The 23,884-nt window shown below is 41.8% G+C and overlaps 5 non-coding genes across 5 annotated transcripts; all 5 read right to left on the bottom strand.

Annotated features, from left to right (window-relative positions):
* Positions 1 to 754: 754 nt before the first annotated feature.
* trnap-ugg (transfer RNA proline (anticodon UGG)) lies at positions 755 to 842 on the bottom strand. Its single transcript is given in 2 exon segments — positions 755 to 790; positions 807 to 842. It is a non-coding gene; the product is annotated as a tRNA-Pro (tRNA).
* Positions 843 to 3,884: 3,042 nt separating this feature from the next.
* On the bottom strand, positions 3,885 to 3,972 carry trnap-ugg (transfer RNA proline (anticodon UGG)). The gene is given in 2 exon segments: positions 3,885 to 3,920; positions 3,937 to 3,972. It is a non-coding gene; the product is annotated as a tRNA-Pro (tRNA).
* A 12,432-nt stretch (positions 3,973 to 16,404) lies between these two features.
* On the bottom strand, positions 16,405 to 16,492 carry trnap-ugg (transfer RNA proline (anticodon UGG)). Its single transcript is given in 2 exon segments — positions 16,405 to 16,440; positions 16,457 to 16,492. It is a non-coding gene; the product is annotated as a tRNA-Pro (tRNA).
* A 3,042-nt stretch (positions 16,493 to 19,534) lies between these two features.
* Positions 19,535 to 19,622, bottom strand: trnap-ugg (transfer RNA proline (anticodon UGG)). Its single transcript is given in 2 exon segments — positions 19,535 to 19,570; positions 19,587 to 19,622. It is a non-coding gene; the product is annotated as a tRNA-Pro (tRNA).
* Positions 19,623 to 22,664: 3,042 nt separating this feature from the next.
* trnap-ugg (transfer RNA proline (anticodon UGG)) lies at positions 22,665 to 22,752 on the bottom strand. Its single transcript is given in 2 exon segments — positions 22,665 to 22,700; positions 22,717 to 22,752. It is a non-coding gene; the product is annotated as a tRNA-Pro (tRNA).
* Between the last annotated feature and the right edge of the window lie 1,132 nt (positions 22,753 to 23,884).

Consider the following 23,884-nt stretch of genomic DNA (forward strand, 5'->3'; position numbering starts at 1 on the left):
TGGAAAATAGCGCCTGGAAAAATAGGCAGCGAGGAAGGACAAAAGGGAATGCCTGTGATACAGTGGAGCGTAGGAGTGATTGAATAATAAATGGCACAATGCAAAAAGGCAAAGTGAGTGGTAAGCGGGCAATAAATTAACAAAGGATGGACCAGAGGAGGTGTTAGTGTGAACAGCAGAACCATTAGCAGACAATGGGAGCGGTGCTTATGATCCGATACGTTGAACCGAATGTTGAGGCCAGAACACTATAACCTGCCTGGATTGTAGGGTTTGAACGCCTTTTAATTAGACCAGGCAGCTTGGCCACCCCGGATCGATTTCCTGCACGGTTTAAATTCGGCAGCCAAGGGACTAAATCCAAAGCCAGCTTCTCACATCTTTTCAGCGCGAGAGAAACAGGACGCACTCATATTCAGGGCAGAGTCTGTTTCACGTTGAATTTGAGATTGACGTTGAAATTATGCTTATCCCTATGGAGGTGAGCTCATGCGTGCAGAAAGGAAGATACACTGATCAAGTATTTGCCGGAATCAAAACGGGGTTTATGTTGTCCAATGAGACGCAGAGCCGAGCACATCTGAGAAACATGAACTTTACTCAGTTCGGTGAGTTTCACTTTGCTCCTGGGAATCTCCAGGATTTTTGGACGCTGTGTGAACAACGGAGTGCAATCACACGTTTTAATTTGAAACAAGTCAGTTTTCTCACATGTCGACCGGCTGAGAAGTCGTTTTTTGACAAAAGGTTGGCAGGGCTCGTCCGGGATTTGAACCCGGGACCTCTCGCATTTCAATTATTATAATCCCAAAGCGAGATTCATACCCCTAGACCAACGAGCCGCCGACAGTGAGGAGCGTAGCTCTCAGTTTCTGACGTTAGTTTGCTATTCGGCCCATCGTGCCTGTGCTGACTCTCAGAGACCGATTTCATGAGTCCCCCTCTCCATCGTTCTGCTAATGTTTTCCCTTTGATGAAGTGATTATTTTTTGTGACATTACTTCATCAACGAGCTGCATCCTTTTCAGTAAAAGGTGAATTTGGCAATGAGGATAAATGTGATTGAATAAAAAAACTAGGGGAAAATGTTTAACACAATAACGACAAAGCTGGGGGCATACGGGATCAGCAGTCCATTGCTTCAACCTGTCAGTCACCTTGTCTCCTATTGACTGCAAAGTCAGACATCCATCCCCTACTTTTTGCATTCAAACATAAATAATGTGCACGAAAATCTACTTCACCACTTGTTTTGCCCGTGCAACCAGATCGACAGTGATGAAAATTTGCCATTAGCTTCTTAAAGCACACAACCTTCCTTTACTTCAGGTGAGTGACTGTCCGAGATGGTTGGTTTTGAGGCAGAATCAAAACAAAGATTATAAAATTTCACAAAGCGCGATAGCTGACCACTGCCGGACTCTAACCTGCAATCATCTGATAAGATCACAGTTACAATCGAAATCAGACACCTTATCCTTTAGGCCACGCGGTCGCTACCGTCGGTGCATAATTTGTTGTTTTTTATATTGAGAGCAAATTTGGGACAAGGGTTACATCAAGGAGTGGATATCGGAAAACATGAGCATATTTTGAGTAATGAACAGATGCGCTGCGATATGGATGTACACGGACACAAGCAAAGTCAATGTATCTTGAAACACAACAGTTTAACAATTCGGTTATCACAGCTGATAATCACACTCCTTTTTAAATGTACAGGATGATCCGGATAATGAGAAAATACGTTTTAAAGGGGCAATTGATGAACCGGAACTGACAACCATCCCGTTGAAACAGACACCGAATGATCCTGGACAGGAAGCACATCCCTCTTACACAGCTGTAGAATTGCCCTTTACGGACAGCAGTTCCCTTTCAGAAGAATAAATTGGAATTTCTATCATTCCTGAATGCAATTGTGTTGTGCGTGAATGAGCGCGGTTCTCATGAGCACGCGGGACTGGGACGGTTGTTGAAGCCACAGGTGATAGACAAGCAGGAAAGAGGGAGGGAAATAAAACCAACACAGACAAAAAGACAATTTAAAACATATATATATTTATTATAATAAGAAAATAAATAAATTTACAATTTTATTGCAAAAAATTGAATTTGATTTGATTGAAATAAATAAATAATTGTTTCTTAATCTATATATTTTTGATTGAACGAAGTCTGTGCGACTGCATGAAATGCACTGGAAATCAGGGTGTGCAGTCAGTAAATACCCAAACACAGTAAGCCCATGGTGTAAGACAAGCCACGAGGGAAGATGTGGGCAACAAAGGCCATCTTTTAAAGTCGCGAGTGCTTTTCTGCGGGATCAGACAGAAGCAGCCTGTGCTGTGAAAGAGGCCAAATGTAATAGAGCCAATGCAGGCAGAACAGAAAAGCACATTTATTGTGAAAGTTAAAAAGTAGGGAATGTATGTAAATATATGCATATATAAATATTGATACAGAAATTTATATAAACAAATCGTGTCAGTCAGTCATGTCTTGTCTTGTCTTGATTTGATTTGTATTTGAAAATAAGGGGGAAGGAGCTCATCATGTCACACAGCCCATCCGCAAGCTCTCGCTAAAATCGCTATGTTTCTAACTTATATAATTTGCCTTCTTTCACATGTGGAATAGCAAAATCCCACAGCAAACTCTTCTCCTGTCAGTCAGTCCCTGAATGCGTGTTGAATCAAATCAGTGTGGCTTCAAGTTGCATGTAATGCATTTTTCCTCACATGACATGAAATGCACAGTAATATCGCGCAGAACGTTTCCACGCACTCTCTCACTTACACAAACACACCAACAAACTAAAAATTCTGCACTCTCCAAAGGCAGTTTTTGAAATTTGAAATTTGAAATCCGGGACAGACAGCACATTCCTTTTAAACAGATAGATAATGATCCGATACTGATAGCACACCATTTTGGAGTGACAGAGAATGACCCCGGGCAGACCAGCACATCACCTTAAAAGGGATACAGAAACACAATGAACAAAAACAAAGCATTCTGTAAAACTCAGCAGGCCGTGAACATTCTGTGGATGAATTTCCCGGGCTCACGTTCAGTCAGATAATCATTCCGATATTTTAAGAAAAATGTAAAGTTTACAGATTTTTCCTGGAAAATAGCGCCTGGAAAAATAGGCAGCGAGGAAGGACAAAAGGGAATGCCTGTGATACATTGGAGCGTAGGAGTGATTGAATAATAAATGGCACAATGCAAAAAGGCAAAGTGAGTGGTAAGCGGGCAATAAAGTAACAAAGGATGGACCAGAGGAGGTGTTAGTGTGAACAGCAGAACCATTAGCAGACAATGGGAGCGGTGCTTATGATCCGATACGTTGAACCGAATTTTGAGGCCAGAACACTGTAACCTGCCTGGAATGTAGGGTTTGAACGCCTTATAATTAGACTAGGCAGCTTGGCCACCCCGGATCGATTTCCTGCACGGTTTAAATTCGGCAGCCAAGGGACTAAATCCAAAGCCAGCTTCTCACATCTTTTCAGCGCGAGAGAAACAGGACGCACTCATATTCAGGGCAGAGTCTGTTTCACGTTGAATTTGAGATTGACGTTGAATGTATGCTTATCCCTATGGAGGTGAGCTCATGCGTGCAGAAAGGAAGATACACTGATCAAGTATTTGCCGGAATCAAAACGGGGTTTATGTTGTCCAATGAGACGCAGAGCCGAGCACATCTGAGAAACATGAACTTTACTCAGTTCGGTGAGTTTCACTTTGCTCCTGGGAATCTCCAGGATTTTTGGACGCTGTGTGAACAACGGAGTGCAATCACACGTTTTAATTTGAAACATGTCAGTTTTCTCACATGTCGACCGGCTGAGAAGTCGTTTTTTGACAAAAAGTTGGCAGGGCTCGTCCGGGATTTGAACCCGGGATCTCTCGCATTTCAATTATTATAATCCCAAAGCGAGAATCATACCCCTAGACCAACGAGCCGCCGACAGTGAGGAACGTAGCTCTCAGTTTCTGACGTTAGTTTGCTATTCGGCCCATCGTGCCTGTGCTGACTCTCAGAGACCGATTTCATGAGTCCCCCTCTCCATCGTCCTGCTAATGTTTTCCCTTTGATGAAGTGATTATTTTTTGTGACATTACTTCACCAACGAGCTGCATCCTTTTCAGTAAAAGGTGAATTTGGCAAAGAGGATAAATGTGATTGAATAAAAAAACTAGGGGAAAATATTTAACACAATAACGACGAAGCTGGGGGCATACTGGATCAGCAGTCCATTGCTTCAACCTGTCAGTCACCTTGTCTCCTATTGACTGCAAAGTCAGACATCCATCCCCTACTTTTTGCATTCAAACAGAAATAATATGCACGAAAATCTACTTCACCACTTGTTTTGCCCGTGCAACCAGATCGACAGTGATGAAAATGTGCCGTTAGCTTCTTAAAGCACACAACCTTCCTTTACTTCAGGTGAGTGACTGTCCGAGATGGTTGGTTTTGAGGCAGAATCAAAACAAAGATTATAAAATTTCACAAAGCGCGATAGCTGACCACTGCCGGACTCTAACCTGCAATCATCTGATAAGATCACAGTTACAATCGAAATCAGACACCTTATCCTTTAGGCCACGCGGTCGCTACCGTCGGTGCATAATTTGTTGTTTTTTATATTGAGAGCAAATTTGGGACAAGGGTTACATCAAGGAGTGGATATCGGAAAACATGCGCATATTTTGAGTAATGAACAGATGCGCTGCGATATGGATGTACACGGACACAAGCAAAGTCAATGTATCTTGAAACACAACAGTTTAACAATTCGGTTATCACAGCTGATAATCACACTCCTTTTTAAATGTACAGGATGATCCGGATAATGAGAAAATACGTTTTAAAGGGGCAATTGATGAACCGGAACTGACAACCATCCCGTTGAAACAGACACCGAATGATCCTGGACAGGAAGCACATCCCTCTTACACAGCTGTAGAATTGCCCTTTACGGACAGCAGTTCCCTTTCAGAAGAATAAATTGGAATTTCTATCATTCCTGAATGCAATTGTGTTGTGCGTGAATGAGCGCGGTTCTCATGAGCACGCGGGACTGGGACGGTTGTTGAAGCCACAGGTGATAGACAAGCAGGAAAGAGGGAGGGAAATAAAACCAACCCAGACAAAAAGACAATTTAAAACATATATATATTTATTATAATAAGAAAATAAATAAATTTACAATTTTATTGCAAAAAATTGAATTTGATTTGATTGAAATAAATAAATAATTGTTTCTTAATCTATATATTTTTGATTGAACGAAGTCTGTGCGACTGCATGAAATGCACTGGAAATCAGGGTGTGCAGTCAGTAAATTCCCAAACACAGTAAGCCCATGGTGTAAGACAAGCCACGAGGGAAGATGTGGGCAACAAAGGCCATCTTTTAAAGTCGCGAGTGCTTTTCTGCGGGATCAGACAGAAGCAGCGTGTGCTGTGAAAGAGGTCAAATGTAATAGAGCCAATGCAGGCAGAACAGAAAAGCACATTTATTGTGAAAGTTAAAAAGTAGGGAATGTATGTAAATATATGCATATATAAATATTGATACAGAAATTTATATAAACAAATCGTGTCAGTCAGTCATGTCTTGTCTTGTCTTGATTTGATTTGTATTTGAAAATAAGGGGGAAGGAGCTCATCATGTCACACAGCCCATCCGCAAGCTCTCGCTAAAATCGCGATGTTTCTAACTTATATAATTTGCCTTCTTTCACATGTGGAATAGCAAAATCCCACAGCAAACTCTTCTCCTGTCAGTCAGTCCCTGAATGCGTGTTGAATCAAATCAGTGTGGCTTCAAGTTGCATGTAATGCATTTTTCCTCACATGACATGAAATGCACAATAATATCGCGCAGAACGTTTCCACGCACTCTCTCACTTACACAAACACACCAACAAACTAAAAATTCTGCACTCTCCAAAGGCAGTTTTTGAAATTTGAAATTTGAAATCCGGGACAGACAGCACATTCCTTTTAAACAGATAGATAATGATCCGATACTGATAGCACACCATTTTGGAGTGACAGAGAATGACCCCGGGCAGACCAGCACATCACCTTAAAAGGGATACAGAAACACAATGAACAAAAACAAAGCATTCTGTAAAACTCAGCAGGCCGTGAACATTCTGTGGATGAATTTCCCGGGCTCACGTTCAGTCAGATGATCATTCCGATATTTTAAGAAAAATGTAAAGTTTACAGATTTTTCCTGGAAAATAGCGCCTGGAAAAATAGGCAGCGAGGAAGGACAAAAGGGAATGCCTGTGATACATTGGAGCGTAGGAGTGATTGAATAATAAATGGTACAATGCAAAAAGGCAAAGTGAGTGGTAAGCGGGCAATAAAGTAACAAAGGATGGACCAGAGGAGGTGTTAGTGTGAACAGCAGAACCATTAGCAGACAATGGGAGCGGTGCTTATGATCCGATACGTTGAACCGAATTTTGAGGCCAGAACACTGTAACCTGCCTGGAATGTAGGGTTTGAACGCCTTATAATTAGACTAGGCAGCTTGGCCACCCCGGATCGATTTCCTGCACGGTTTAAATTCGGCAGCCAAGGGACTAAATCCAAAGCCAGCTTCTCACATCTTTTCAGCGCGAGAGAAACAGGACGCACTCATATTCAGGGCAGAGTCTGTTTCACGTTGAATTTGAGATTGACGTTGAATGTATGCTTATCCCTGTGGAGGTGAGCTCATGCGTGCAGAAAGGAAGATACACTGATCAAGTATTTGCCGGAATCAAAACGGGGTTTATGTTGTCCAATGAGACGCAGAGCCGAGCACATCTGAGAAACATGAACTTTACTCAGTTCGGTAAGTTTCACTTTGCTCCTGGGAATCTCCAGGATTTTTGGACGCTGTGTGAACAACGGAGTGCAATCACACGTTTTAATTTGAAACATGTCAGTTTTCTCACATGTCGACCGGCTGAGAAGTCGTTTTTTGACAAAAGGTTGGCAGGGCTCGACCGGGATTTGAACCCGGGATCTCTCGCATTTCAATTATTATAATCCCAAAGCGAGTATCATACCCCTAGACCAATGAGCCGCCGACAGTGAGGAACGTAGCTCTCAGTTTCTGACGTTAGTTTGCTATTCGGCCCATCGTGCCTGTGCTGACTCTCAGAGACCGATTTCATGAGTCCCCCTCTCCATCGTCCTGCTAATGTTTTCCCTTTGATGAAGTGATTATTTTTTGTGACATTACTTCACCAACGAGCTGCATCCTTTTCAGTAAAAGGTGAATTTGGCAAAGAGGATAAATGTGATTGAATAAAAAAACTAGGGGAAAATATTTAACACAATAACGACGAAGCTGGGGGCATACTGGATCAGCAGTCCAATGCTTCAACCTGTCAGTCACCTTGTCTCCTATTGACTGCAAAGTCAGACATCCATCCCCTACTTTTTGCATTCAAACAGAAATAATATGCACGAAAATCTACTTCACCACTTGTTTTGCCCGTGCAACCAGATCGACAGTGATGAAAATGTGCCATTAGCTTCTTAAAGCACACAGCCTTCCTTTACTTCAGGTGAGTGACTGTCCGAGATGGTTGGTTTTGAGGCAGAATCAAAACAAAGAATATAAAATTTCACAAAGCGCGATAGCTGACCACTGCAGGACTAGAACCTGCAATCATCTGATAAGATCACAGTTACAATCGAAATCAGACACCTTATCCTTTAGGCCACGCGGTCGCTACCGTCGGTGCATAATTTGTTGTTTTTTATATTGAGAGCAAATTTGGGACAAGGGTTACATCAAGGAGTGGATATCGGAAAACATGAGCATATTTTGAGTAATGAACAGATGCGCTGCGATATGGATGTACACGGACACAGGCAAAGTCAATGTATCTTGAAACACAACAGTTTAACAATTCGGTTATCACAGCTGATAATCACACTCCTTTTTAAATGTACAGGATGATCCGGATAATGAGAAAATACGTTTTAAAGGGGCAATTGATGAACCGGAACTGACAACCATCCCGTTGAAACAGACACCGAATGATCCTGGACAGGAAGCACATCCCTCTTACACAGCTGTAGAATTGCCCTTCACGGACAGCAGTTCCCTTTCAGAAGAATAAATTGGAATTTCTATCATTCCTGAATGCAATTGTGTTGTGCGTGAATGAGCGCGGTTCTCATGAGCACGCGGGACTGGGACGGTTGTTGAAGCCACAGGTGATAGACAAGCAGGAAAGAGGGAGGGAAATAAAACCAACCCAGACAAAAAGACAATTTAAAACATATATATATTTATTATAATAAGAAAATAAATAAATTTACAATTTTATTGCAAAAAATTGAATTTGATTTGATTGAAATAAATAAATAATTGTTTCTTAATCTATATATTTTTGATTGAACGAAGTCTGTGCGACTGCATGAAATGCACTGGAAATCAGGGTGTGCAGTCAGTAAATTCCCAAACACAGTAAGCCCATGGTGTAAGACAAGCCACGAGGGAAGATGTGGGCAACAAAGGCCATCTTTTAAAGTCGCGAGTGCTTTTCTGCGGGATCAGACAGAAGCAGCGTGTGCTGTGAAAGAGGTCAAATGTAATAGAGCCAATGCAGGCAGAACAGAAAAGCACATTTATTGTGAAAGTTAAAAAGTAGGGAATGTATGTAAATATATGCATATATAAATATTGATACAGAAATTTATATAAACAAATCGTGTCAGTCAGTCATGTCTTGTCTTGTCTTGATTTGATTTGTATTTGAAAATAAGGGGGAAGGAGCTCATCATGTCACACAGCCCATCCGCAAGCTCTCGCTAAAATCGCTATGTTTCTAACTTATATAATTTGCCTTCTTTCACATGTGGAATAGCAAAATCCCACAGCAAACTCTTCTCCTGTCAGTCAGTCCCTGAATGCGTGTTGAATCAAATCAGTGTGGCTTCAAGTTGCATGTAATGCATTTTTCCTCACATGACATGAAATGCACAGTAATATCGCGCAGAACGTTTCCACGCACTCTCTCACTTACACAAACACACCAACAAACTAAAAATTCTGCACTCTCCAAAGGCAGTTTTTGAAATTTGAAATTTGAAATCCGGGACAGACAGCACATTCCTTTTAAACAGATAGATAATGATCCGATACTGATAGCACACCATTTTGGAGTGACAGAGAATGACCCCGGGCAGACCAGCACATCACCTTAAAAGGGATACAGAAACACAATGAACAAAAACAAAGCATTCTGTAAAACTCAGCAGGCCGTGAACATTCTGTGGATGAATTTCCCGGGCTCACGTTCAGTCAGATGATCATTCCGATATTTTAAGAAAAATGTAAAGTTTACAGATTTTTCCTGGAAAATAGCGCCTGGAAAAATAGGCAGCGAGGAAGGACAAAAGGGAATGCCTGTGATACATTGGAGCGTAGGAGTGATTGAATAATAAATGGCACAATGCAAAAAGGCAAAGTGAGTGGTAAGCGGGCAATAAAGTAACAAAGGATGGACCAGAGGAGGTGTTAGTGTGAACAGCAGAACCATTAGCAGACAATGGGAGCGGTGCTTATGATCCGATACGTTGAACCGAATGTTGAGGCCAGAACACTATAACCTGCCTGGAATGTAGGGTTTGAACGCCTTTTAATTAGACCAGGCAGCTTGGCCACCCCGGATTGATTTCCTGCACGGTTTAAATTCGGCAGCCAAGGGACTAAATCCAAAGCCAGCTTCTCACATCTTTTCAGCGCGAGAGAAACAGGACGCACTCATATTCAGGGCAGAGTCTGTTTCACGTTGAATTTGAGATTGACGTTGAATGTATGCTTATCCCTATGGAGGTGAGCTCATGTATGCAGAAAGGAAGATACACTGATCAAGTATTTGCCGGAATCAAAACGGGGTTTATGTTGTCCAATGAGACGCAGAGCCGAGCACATCTGAGAAACATGAACTTTACTCAGTTCGGTGAGTTTCACTTTGCTCCTGGGAATCTCCAGGATTTTTGGACGCTGTGTGAACAACGGAGTGCAATCACACGTTTTAATTTGAAACATGTCAGTTTTCTCACATGTCGACCGGCTGAGAAGTCGTTTTTTGACAAAAGGTTGGCAGGGCTCGTCCGGGATTTGAACCCGGGACCTCTCGCATTTCAATTATTATAATCCCAAAGCGAGAATCATACCCCTAGACCAACGAGGCGCCGACAGTGAGGAGCGTAGCTCTCAGTTTCTGACGTTAGTTTGCTATTCGGCCCATCGTGCCTGTGCTGACTCTCAGAGACCGATTTCATGAGTCCCCCTCTCCATCGTTCTGCTAATGTTTTCCCTTTGATGAAGTGATTATTTTTTGTGACATTACTTCATCAACGAGCTGCATCCTTTTCAGTAAAAGGTGAATTTGGCAATGAGGATAAATGTGATTGAATAAAAAAACTAGGGGAAAATGTTTAACACAATAACGACAAAGCTGGGGGCATACTGGATCAGCAGTCCATTGCTTCAACCTGTCAGTCACCTTGTCTCCGATTTATTGCAAAGTCAGACATCCATCCCCTACTTTTTGCATTCAAACATAAATAATGTGCACGAAAATCTACTTCACCACTTGTTTTGCCCGTGCAACCAGATCGACAGTGATGAAAATTTGCCATTAGCTTCTTAAAGCACACAGCCTTCCTTTACTTCAGGTGAGTGACTGTCCGAGATGGTTGGTTTTGAGGCAGAATCAAAACAAAGAATATAAAATTTCACAAAGCGCGATAGCTGACCACTGCAGGACTAGAACCTGCAATCATCTGATAAGATCACAGTTACAATCGAAATCAGACACCTTATCCTTTAGGCCACGCGGTCGCTACCGTCGGTGCATAATTTGTTGTTTTTTATATTGAGAGCAAATTTGGGACAAGGGTTACATCAAGGAGTGGATATCGGAAAACATGAGCATATTTTGAGTAATGAACAGATGCGCTGCGATATGGATGTACACGGACACAGGCAAAGTCAATGTATCTTGAAACACAACAGTTTAACAATTCGGTTATCACAGCTGATAATCACACTCCTTTTTAAATGTACAGGATGATCCGGATAATGAGAAAATACGTTTTAAAGGGGCAATTGATGAACCGGAACTGACAACCATCCCGTTGAAACAGACACCGAATGATCCTGGACAGGAAGCACATCCCTCTTACACAGCTGTAGAATTGCCCTTCACGGACAGCAGTTCCCTTTCAGAAGAATAAATTGGAATTTCTATCATTCCTGAATGCAATTGTGTTGTGCGTGAATGAGCGCGGTTCTCATGAGCACGCGGGACTGGGACGGTTGTTGAAGCCACAGGTGATAGACAAGCAGGAAAGAGGGAGGGAAATAAAACCAACCCAGACAAAAAGACAATTTAAAACATATATATATTTATTATAATAAGAAAATAAATAAATTTACAATTTTATTGCAAAAAATTGAATTTGATTTGATTGAAATAAATAAATAATTGTTTCTTAATCTATATATTTTTGATTGAACGAAGTCTGTGCGACTGCATGAAATGCACTGGAAATCAGGGTGTGCAGTCAGTAAATTCCCAAACACAGTAAGCCCATGGTGTAAGACAAGCCACGAGGGAAGATGTGGGCAACAAAGGCCATCTTTTAAAGTCGCGAGTGCTTTTCTGCGGGATCAGACAGAAGCAGCGTGTGCTGTGAAAGAGGTCAAATGTAATAGAGCCAATGCAGGCAGAACAGAAAAGCACATTTATTGTGAAAGTTAAAAAGTAGGGAATGTATGTAAATATATGCATATATAAATATTGATACAGAAATTTATATAAACAAATCGTGTCAGTCAGTCATGTCTTGTCTTGTCTTGATTTGATTTGTATTTGAAAATAAGGGGGAAGGAGCTCATCATGTCACACAGCCCATCCGCAAGCTCTCGCTAAAATCGCTATGTTTCTAACTTATATAATTTGCCTTCTTTCACATGTGGAATAGCAAAATCCCACAGCAAACTCTTCTCCTGTCAGTCAGTCCCTGAATGCATGTTGAATCAAATCAGTGTGGCTTCAAGTTGCATGTAATGCATTTTTCCTCACATGACATGAAATGCACAGTAATATCGCGCAGAACGTTTCCACGCACTCTCTCACTTACACAAACACACCAACAAACTAAAAATTCTGCACTCTCCAAAGGCAGTTTTTGAAATTTGAAATTTGAAATCCGGGACAGACAGCACATTCCTTTTAAACAGATAGATAATGATCCGATACTGATAGCACACCATTTTGGAGTGACAGAGAATGACCCCGGGCAGACCAGCACATCACCTTAAAAGGGATACAGAAACACAATGAACAAAAACAAAGCATTCTGTAAAACTCAGCAGGCCGTGAACATTCTGTGGATGAATTTCCCGGGCTCACGTTCAGTCAGATGATCATTCCGATATTTTAAGAAAAATGTAAAGTTTACAGATTTTTCCTGGAAAATAGCGCCTGGAAAAATAGGCAGCGAGGAAGGACAAAAGGGAATGCCTGTGATACATTGGAGCGTAGGAGTGATTGAATAATAAATGGCACAATGCAAAAAGGCAAAGTGAGTGGTAAGCGGGCAATAAAGTAACAAAGGATGGACCAGAGGAGGTGTTAGTGTGAACAGCAGAACCATTAGCAGACAATGGGAGCGGTGCTTATGATCCGATACGGTGAACCGAATGTTGAGGCCAGAACACTATAACCTGCCTGGAATGTAGGGTTTGAACGCCTTTTAATTAGACCAGGCAGCTTGGCCACCCCGGATTGATTTCCTGCACGGTTTAAATTCGGCAGCCAAGGGACTAAATCCAAAGCCAGCTTCTCACATCTTTTCAGCGCGAGAGAAACAGGACGCACTCATATTCAGGGCAGAGTCTGTTTCACGTTGAATTTGAGATTGACGTTGAATGTATGCTTATCCCTATGGAGGTGAGCTCATGTATGCAGAAAGGAAGATACACTGATCAAGTATTTGCCTGAATCAAAACGGGGTTTATGTTGTCCAATGAGACGCAGAGCCGAGCACATCTGAGAAACATGAACTTTACTCAGTTCGGTGAGTTTCACTTTGCTCCTGGGAATCTCCAGGATTTTTGGACGCTGTGTGAACAACGGAGTGCAATCACACGTTTTAATTTGAAACATGTCAGTTTTCTCACATGTCGACCGGCTGAGAAGTCGTTTTTTGACAAAAGGTTGGCAGGGCTCGTCCGGGATTTGAACCCGGGACCTCTCGCATTTCAATTATTATAATCCCAAAGCGAGAATCATACCCCTAGACCAACGAGGCGCCGACAGTGAGGAGCGTAGCTCTCAGTTTCTGACGTTAGTTTGCTATTCGGCCCATCGTGCCTGTGCTGACTCTCAGAGACCGATTTCATGAGTCCCCCTCTCCATCGTTCTGCTAATGTTTTCCCTTTGATGAAGTGATTATTTTTTGTGACATTACTTCATCAACGAGCTGCATCCTTTTCAGTAAAAGGTGAATTTGGCAATGAGGATAAATGTGATTGAATAAAAAAACTAGGGGAAAATGTTTAACACAATAACGACAAAGCTGGGGGCATACTGGATCAGCAGTCCATTGCTTCAACCTGTCAGTCACCTTGTCTCCGATTTATTGCAAAGTCAGACATCCATCCCCTACTTTTTGCATTCAAACATAAATAATGTGCACGAAAATCTACTTCACCACTTGTTTTGCCCGTGCAACCAGATCGACAGTGATGAAAATTTGCCATTAGCTTCTTAAAGCACACAACCTTCCTTTACTTCAGGTGAGTGACTGTCCGAGATGGTTGGTTTTGAGGCAGAATCAAAACAAAGATTATAAAATTTCACAAAGCGCGATAGCTGACCACTGCCGGACTCTAACCTGCAATCATCTGATAAGATCACAGTTACAATCGAAGTCAGACACCTTATCCTTTAGGCCACGCGGTCGCTACCGTCGGTGCATAATTTGTTGTTTTTTATATTGAGAGCAAATTTGGGACAAGGGTTACATCAAGGAGTGGATATCGGAAAACATGAGCATATTTTGAGTAATGAACAGATGCGCTGCGATATGGATGTACACGGACACAAGCAAAGTCAATGTATCTTGAAACACAACAGTTTAACAATTCGGTTATCACAGCTGATAATCACACTCCTTTTTAAATGTACAGGATGATCCGGATAATGAGAAAATACGTTTTAAAGGGGCAATTGATGAACCGGAACTGACAACCATCCCGTTGAAACAGACACCGAATGATCCTGGACAGGAAGCACATCCCTCTTACACAGCTGTAGAATTGCCCTTCACGGACAGCAGTTCCCTTTCAGAAGAATAAATTGGAATTTCTATCATTCCTGAATGCAATTGTGTTGTGCGTGAATGAGCGCGGTTCTCATGAGCACGCGGGACTGGGACGGTTGTTGAAGCCACAGGTGATAGACAAGCAGGAAAGAGGGAGGGAAATAAAACCAACCCAGACAAAAAGACAATTTAAAACATATATATATTTATTATAATAAGAAAATAAATAAATTTACAATTTTATTGCAAAAAATTGAATTTGATTTGATTGAAATAAATAAATAATTGTTTCTTAATCTATATATTTTTGATTGAACGAAGTCTGTGCGACTGCATGAAATGCACTGGAAATCAGGGTGTGCAGTCAGTAAATTCCCAAACACAGTAAGCCCATGGTGTAAGACAAGCCACGAGGGAAGATGTGGGCAACAAAGGCCATCTTTTAAAGTCGCGAGTGCTTTTCTGCGGGATCAGACAGAAGCAGCGTGTGCTGTGAAAGAGGTCAAATGTAATAGAGCCAATGCAGGCAGAACAGAAAAGCACATTTATTGTGAAAGTTAAAAAGTAGGGAATGTATGTAAATATATGCATATATAAATATTGATACAGAAATTTATATAAACAAATCGTGTCAGTCAGTCATGTCTTGTCTTGTCTTGATTTGATTTGTATTTGAAAATAAGGGGGAAGGAGCTCATCATGTCACACAGCCCATCCGCAAGCTCTCGCTAAAATCGCTATGTTTCTAACTTATATAATTTGCCTTCTTTCACATGTGGAATAGCAAAATCCCACAGCAAACTCTTCTCCTGTCAGTCAGTCCCTGAATGCGTGTTGAATCAAATCAGTGTGGCTTCAAGTTGCATGTAATGCATTTTTCCTCACATGACATGAAATGCACAGTAATATCGCGCAGAACGTTTCCACGCACTCTCTCACTTACACAAACACACCAACAAACTAAAAATTCTGCACTCTCCAAAGGCAGTTTTTGAAATTTGAAATTTGAAATCCGGGACAGACAGCACATTCCTTTTAAACAGATAGATAATGATCCGATACTGATAGCACACCATTTTGGAGTGACAGAGAATGACCCCGGGCAGACCAGCACATCACCTTAAAAGGGATACAGAAACACAATGAACAAAAACAAAGCATTCTGTAAAACTCAGCAGGCCGTGAACATTCTGTGGATGAATTTCCCGGGCTCACGTTCAGTCAGATGATCATTCCGATATTTTAAGAAAAATGTAAAGTTTACAGATTTTTCCTGGAAAATAGCGCCTGGAAAAATAGGCAGCGAGGAAGGACAAAAGAGAATGCCTGTGATACATTGGAGCGTAGGAGTGATTGAATAATAAATGGCACAATGCAAAAAGGCAAAGTGAGTGGTAAGCGGGCAATAAAGTAACAAAGGATGGACCAGAGGAGGTGTTAGTGTGAACAGCAGAACCATTAGCAGACAATGGGAGCGGTGCTTATGATCCGATACGTTGAACCGAATTTTGAGGCCAGAACACTGTAACCTGCCTGGAATGTAGGGTTTGAACGCCTTATAATTAGACTAGGCAGCTTGGCCACCCCGGATCGATTTCCTGCACGGTTTAAATTCGGCAGCCAAGGGACTAAATCCAAAGCCAGCTTCTCACATCTTTTCAGCGCGAGAGAAACAGGACGCACTCATATTCAGGGCAGAGTCTGTTTCACGTTGAATTTGAGATTGACGTTGAATGTATGCTTATCCCTGTGGAGGTGAGCTCATGCGTGCAGAAAGGAAGATACACTGATCAAGTATTTGCCGGAATCAAAACGGGGTTTATATTGTCCAATGAGACGCAGAGCCGAGCACATCTGAGAAACATGAACTTTACTCAGTTCGGTAAGTTTCACTTTGCTCCTGGGAATCTCCAGGATTTTTGGACGCTGTGTGAACAACGGAGTGCAATCACACGTTTTAATTTGAAACATGTCAGTTTTCTCACATGTCGACCGGCTGAGAAGTCGTTTTTTGACAAAAGGTTGGCAGGGCTCGACCGGGATTTGAACCCGGGACCTCTCGCATTTCAATTATTATAATCCCAAAGCGAGTATCATACCCCTAGACCAACGAGCCGCCGACAGTGAGGAACGTAGCTCTCAGTTTCTGACATTAGTTTGCTATTCGGCCCATCGTGCCTGTGCTGACTCTCAGAGACCGATTTCATGAGTCCCCCTCTCCATCGTCCTGCTAATGCTTTCCCTTTGATGAAGTGATTATTTTTTGTGACATTACTTCACCAACGAGCTGCATCCTTTTCAGTAAAAGGTGAATTTGGCAAAGAGGATAAATGTGATTGAATAAAAAAACTACGGGAAAATATTTAACACAATAACGACGAAGCTGGGGGCATACTGGATCAGCAGTCCAATGCTTCAACCTGTCAGTCACCTTGTCTCCTATTGACTGCAAAGTCAGACATCCATCCCCTACTTTTTGCATTCAAACAGAAATAATATGCACGAAAATCTACTTCACCACTTGTTTTGCCCGTGCAACCAGATCGACAGTGATGAAAATGTGCCATTAGCTTCTTAAAGCACACAGCCTTCCTTTACTTCAGGTGAGTGACTGTCCGAGATGGTTGGTTTTGAGGCAGAATCAAAACAAAGAATATAAAATTTCACAAAGCGCGATAGCTGACCACTGCAGGACTAGAACCTGCAATCATCTGATAAGATCACAGTTACAATCGAAATCAGACACCTTATCCTTTAGGCCACGCGGTCGCTACCGTCGGTGCATAATTTGTTGTTTTTTATATTGAGAGCAAATTTGGGACAAGGGTTACATCAAGGAGTGGATATCGGAAAACATGAGCATATTTTGAGTAATGAACAGATGCGCTGCGATATGGATGTACACGGACACAGGCAAAGTCAATGTATCTTGAAACACAACAGTTTAACAATTCGGTTATCACAGCTGATAATCACACTCCTTTTTAAATGTACAGGATGATCCGGATAATGAGAAAATACGTTTTAAAGGGGCAATTGATGAACCGGAACTGACAACCATCCCGTTGAAACAGACACCGAATGATCCTGGACAGGAAGCACATCCCTCTTACACAGCTGTAGAATTGCCCTTCACGGACAGCAGTTCCCTTTCAGAAGAATAAATTGGAATTTCTATCATTCCTGAATGCAATTGTGTTGTGCGTGAATGAGCGCGGTTCTCATGAGCACGCGGGACTGGGACGGTTGTTGAAGCCACAGGTGATAGACAAGCAGGAAAGAGGGAGGGAAATAAAACCAACCCAGACAAAAAGACAATTTAAAACATATATATATTTATTATAATAAGAAAATAAATAAATTTACAATTTTATTGCAAAAAATTGAATTTGATTTGATTGAAATAAATAAATAATTGTTTCTTAATCTATATATTTTTGATTGAACGAAGTCTGTGCGACTGCATGAAATGCACTGGAAATCAGGGTGTGCAGTCAGTAAATTCCCAAACACAGTAAGCCCATGGTGTAAGACAAGCCACGAGGGAAGATGTGGGCAACAAAGGCCATCTTTTAAAGTCGCGAGTGCTTTTCTGCGGGATCAGACAGAAGCAGCGTGTGCTGTGAAAGAGGTCAAATGTAATAGAGCCAATGCAGGCAGAACAGAAAAGCACATTTATTGTGAAAGTTAAAAAGTAGGGAATGTATGTAAATATATGCATATATAAATATTGATACAGAAATTTATATAAACAAATCGTGTCAGTCAGTCATGTCTTGTCTTGTCTTGATTTGATTTGTATTTGAAAATAAGGGGGAAGGAGCTCATCATGTCACACAGCCCATCCGCAAGCTCTCGCTAAAATCGCTATGTTTCTAACTTATATAATTTGCCTTCTTTCACATGTGGAATAGCAAAATCCCACAGCAAACTCTTCTCCTGTCAGTCAGTCCCTGAATGCGTGTTGAATCAAATCAGTGTGGCTTCAAGTTGCATGTAATGCATTTTTCCTCACATGACATGAAATGCACAGTAATATCGCGCAGAACGTTTCCACGCACTCTCTCACTTACACAAACACACCAACAAACTAAAAATTCTGCACTCTCCAAAGGCAGTTTTTGAAATTTGAAATTTGAAATCCGGGACAGACAGCACATTCCTTTTAAACAGATAGATAATGATCCGATACTGATAGCACACCATTTTGGAGTGACAGAGAATGACCCCGGGCAGACCAGCACATCACCTTAAAAGGGATACAGAAACACAATGAACAAAAACAAAGCATTCTGTAAAACTCAGCAGGCCGTGAACATTCTGTGGATGAATTTCCCGGGCTCACGTTCAGTCAGATGATCATTCCGATATTTTAAGAAAAATGTAAAGTTTACAGATTTTTCCTGGAAAATAGCGCCTGGAAAAATAGGCAGCGAGGAAGGACAAAAGAGAATGCCTGTGATACATTGGAGCGTAGGAGTGATTGAATAATAAATGGCACAATGCAAAAAGGCAAAGTGAGTGGTAAGCGGGCAATAAAGTAACAAAGGATGGACCAGAGGAGGTGTTAGTGTGAACAGCAGAACCATTAGCAGACAATGGGAGCGGTGCTTATGATCCGATACGTTGAACCGAATTTTGAGGCCAGAACACTGTAACCTGCCTGGAATGTAGGGTTTGAACGCCTTATAATTAGACTAGGCAGCTTGGCCACCCCGGATCGATTTCCTGCACGGTTTAAATTCGGCAGCCAAGGGACTAAATCCAAAGCCAGCTTCTCACATCTTTTCAGCGCGAGAGAAACAGGACGCACTCATATTCAGGGCAGAGTCTGTTTCACGTTGAATTTGAGATTGACGTTGAATGTATGCTTATCCCTGTGGAGGTGAGCTCATGCGTGCAGAAAGGAAGATACACTGATCAAGTATTTGCCGGAATCAAAACGGGGTTTATATTGTCCAATGAGACGCAGAGCCGAGCACATCTGAGAAACATGAACTTTACTCAGTTCGGTAAGTTTCACTTTGCTCCTGGGAATCTCCAGGATTTTTGGACGCTGTGTGAACAACGGAGTGCAATCACACGTTTTAATTTGAAACATGTCAGTTTTCTCACATGTCGACCGGCTGAGAAGTCGTTTTTTGACAAAAGGTTGGCAGGGCTCGACCGGGATTTGAACCCGGGACCTCTCGCATTTCAATTATTATAATCCCAAAGCGAGTATCATACCCCTAGACCAACGAGCCGCCGACAGTGAGGAACGTAGCTCTCAGTTTCTGACATTAGTTTGCTATTCGGCCCATCGTGCCTGTGCTGACTCTCAGAGACCGATTTCATGAGTCCCCCTCTCCATCGTCCTGCTAATGCTTTCCCTTTGATGAAGTGATTATTTTTTGTGACATTACTTCACCAACGAGCTGCATCCTTTTCAGTAAAAGGTGAATTTGGCAAAGAGGATAAATGTGATTGAATAAAAAAACTACGGGAAAATATTTAACACAATAACGACGAAGCTGGGGGCATACTGGATCAGCAGTCCAATGCTTCAACCTGTCAGTCACCTTGTCTCCTATTGACTGCAAAGTCAGACATCCATCCCCTACTTTTTGCATTCAAACAGAAATAATATGCACGAAAATCTACTTCACCACTTGTTTTGCCCGTGCAACCAGATCGACAGTGATGAAAATGTGCCATTAGCTTCTTAAAGCACACAGCCTTCCTTTACTTCAGGTGAGTGACTGTCCGAGATGGTTGGTTTTGAGGCAGAATCAAAACAAAGAATATAAAATTTCACAAAGCGCGATAGCTGACCACTGCAGGACTAGAACCTGCAATCATCTGATAAGATCACAGTTACAATCGAAATCAGACACCTTATCCTTTAGGCCACGCGGTCGCTACCGTCGGTGCATAATTTGTTGTTTTTTATATTGAGAGCAAATTTGGGACAAGGGTTACATCAAGGAGTGGATATCGGAAAACATGAGCATATTTTGAGTAATGAACAGATGCGCTGCGATATGGATGTACACGGACACAGGCAAAGTCAATGTATCTTGAAACACAACAGTTTAACAATTCGGTTATCACAGCTGATAATCACACTCCTTTTTAAATGTACAGGATGATCCGGATAATGAGAAAATACGTTTTAAAGGGGCAATTGATGAACCGGAACTGACAACCATCCCGTTGAAACAGACACCGAATGATCCTGGACAGGAAGCACATCCCTCTTACACAGCTGTAGAATTGCCCTTCACGGACAGCAGTTCCCTTTCAGAAGAATAAATTGGAATTTCTATCATTCCTGAATGCAATTGTGTTGTGCGTGAATGAGCGCGGTTCTCATGAGCACGCGGGACTGGGACGGTTGTTGAAGCCACAGGTGATAGACAAGCAGGAAAGAGGGAGGGAAATAAAACCAACCCAGACAAAAAGACAATTTAAAACATATATATATTTATTATAATAAGAAAATAAATAAATTTACAATTTTATTGCAAAAAATTGAATTTGATTTGATTGAAATAAATAAATAATTGTTTCTTAATCTATATATTTTTGATTGAACGAAGTCTGTGCGACTGCATGAAATGCACTGGAAATCAGGGTGTGCAGTCAGTAAATTCCCAAACACAGTAAGCCCATGGTGTAAGACAAGCCACGAGGGAAGATGTGGGCAACAAAGGCCATCTTTTAAAGTCGCGAGTGCTTTTCTGCGGGATCAGACAGAAGCAGCGTGTGCTGTGAAAGAGGTCAAATGTAATAGAGCCAATGCAGGCAGAACAGAAAAGCACATTTATTGTGAAAGTTAAAAAGTAGGGAATGTATGTAAATATATGCATATATAAATATTGATACAGAAATTTATATAAACAAATCGTGTCAGTCAGTCATGTCTTGTCTTGTCTTGATTTGATTTGTATTTGAAAATAAGGGGGAAGGAGCTCATCATGTCACACAGCCCATCCGCAAGCTCTCGCTAAAATCGCTATGTTTCTAACTTATATAATTTGCCTTCTTTCACATGTGGAATAGCAAAATCCCACAGCAAACTCTTCTCCTGTCAGTCAGTCCCTGAATGCGTGTTGAATCAAATCAGTGTGGCTTCAAGTTGCATGTAATGCATTTTTCCTCACATGACATGAAATGCACAGTAATATCGCGCAGAACGTTTCCACGCACTCTCTCACTTACACAAACACACCAACAAACTAAAAATTCTGCACTCTCCAAAGGCAGTTTTTGAAATTTGAAATTTGAAATCCGGGACAGACAGCACATTCCTTTTAAACAGATAGATAATGATCCGATACTGATAGCACACCATTTTGGAGTGACAGAGAATGACCCCGGGCAGACCAGCACATCACCTTAAAAGGGATACAGAAACACAATGAACAAAAACAAAGCATTCTGTAAAACTCAGCAGGCCGTAAACATTCTGTGGATGAATTTCCCGGGCTCACGTTCAGTCAGATGATCATTCCGATATTTTAAGAAAAATGTAAAGTTTACAGATTTTTCCTGGAAAATAGCGCCTGGAAAAATAGGCAGCGAGGAAGGACAAAAGGGAATGCCTGTGATACATTGGAGCGTAGGAGTGATTGAATAATAAATGGCACAATGCAAAAAGGCAAAGTGAGTGGTAAGCGGGCAATAAAGTAACAAAGGATGGACCAGAGGAGGTGTTAGTGTGAACAGCAGAACCATTAGCAGACAATGGGAGCGGTGCTTATGATCCGATACGTTGAACCGAATGTTGAGGCCAGAACACTATAACCTGCCTGGAATGTAGGGTTTGAACGCCTTTTAATTAGACCAGGCAGCTTGGCCACCCCGGATCGATTTCCTGCACGGTTTAAATTCGGCAGCCAAGGGACTAAATCCAAAGCCAGCTTCTCACATCTTTTCAGCGCGAGAGAAACAGGACGCACTCATATTCAGGGCAGAGTCTGTTTCACGTTGAATTTGAGATTGACGTTGAATGTATGCTTATCCCTATGGAGGTGAGCTCATGCGTGCAGAAAGGAAGATACACTGATCAAGTATTTGCCGGAATCAAAACGGGGTTTATGTTGTCCAATGAGACGCAGAGCCGAGCACATCTGAGAAACATGAACTTTACTCAGTTCGGTGAGTTTCACTTTGCTCCTGGGAATCTCCAGGATTTTTGGACGCTGTGTGAACAACGGAGTGCAATCACACGTTTTAATTTGAAACATGTCAGTTTTCTCACATGTCGACCGGCTGAGAAGTCGTTTTTTGACAAAAGGTTGGCAGGGCTCGTCCGGGATTTGAACCCGGGACCTCTCGCATTTCAATTATTATAATCCCAAAGCGAGAATCATACCCCTAGACCAACGAGCCGCCGACAGTGAGGAGCGTAGCTCTCAGTTTCTGACGTTAGTTTGCTATTCGGCCCATCGTGCCTGTGCTGACTCTCAGAGACCGATTTCATGAGTCCCCCTCTCCATCGTTCTGCTAATGTTTTCCCTTTGATGAAGTGATTATTTTTTGTGACATTACTTCATCAACGAGCTGCATCCTTTTCAGTAAAAGGTGAATTTGGCAATGAGGATAAATGTGATTGTATAAAAAAACTAGGGGAAAATGTTTAACACAATAACGACAAAGCTGGGGACATACTGGATCAGCAGTCCATTGCTTCAACCTGTCAGTCACCTTGTCTCCGATTTACTGCAAAGTCAGACATCCATCCCCTACTTTTTGCATTCAAACATAAATAATGTGCACGAAAATCTACTTCACCACTTGTTTTGCCCGTGCAACCAGATCGACAGTGATGAAAATTTGCCATTAGCTTCTTAAAGCACACAACCTTCCTTTACTTCAGGTGAGTGACTGTCCGAGATGGTTGGTTTTGAGGCAGAATCAAAACAAAGATTATAAAATTTCACAAAGCGCGATAGCTGACCACTGCCGGACTCTAACCTGCAATCATCTGATAAGATCACAATTACAATCGAAATCAGACACCTTATCCTTTAGGCCACGCGGTCGCTTCCGTCGGTGCATAATTTGTTGTTTTTTATATTGAGAGCAAATTTGGGACAAGGGTTACATCAAGGAGTGGATATCGGAAAACATGAGCATATTTTGAGTAATGAACAGATGCGCTGCGATATGGATGTACACGGACACAGGCAAAGTCAATGTATCTTGAAACACAACAGTTTAACAATTCGGTTATCACAGCTGATAATCACACTCCTTTTTAAATGTACAGGATGATCCGGATAATGAGAAAATACGTTTTAAAGGGGCAATTGATGAACCGGAACTGACAACCATCCCGTTGAAACAGACACCGAATGATCCTGGACAGGAAGCACATCCCTCTTACACAGCTGTAGAATTGCCCTTCACGGACAGCAGTTCCCTTTCAGAAGAATAAATTGGAATTTCTATCATTCCTGAATGCAATTGTGTTGTGCGTGAATGAGCGCGGTTCTCATGAGCACGCGGGACTGGGACGGTT

The sequence above is a fragment of the Pristiophorus japonicus genome, unplaced genomic scaffold (assembly GCF_044704955.1).
Source record: "Pristiophorus japonicus isolate sPriJap1 unplaced genomic scaffold, sPriJap1.hap1 HAP1_SCAFFOLD_61, whole genome shotgun sequence".
NCBI classification, from domain to species: Eukaryota; Metazoa; Chordata; class Chondrichthyes; family Pristiophoridae; genus Pristiophorus; species Pristiophorus japonicus.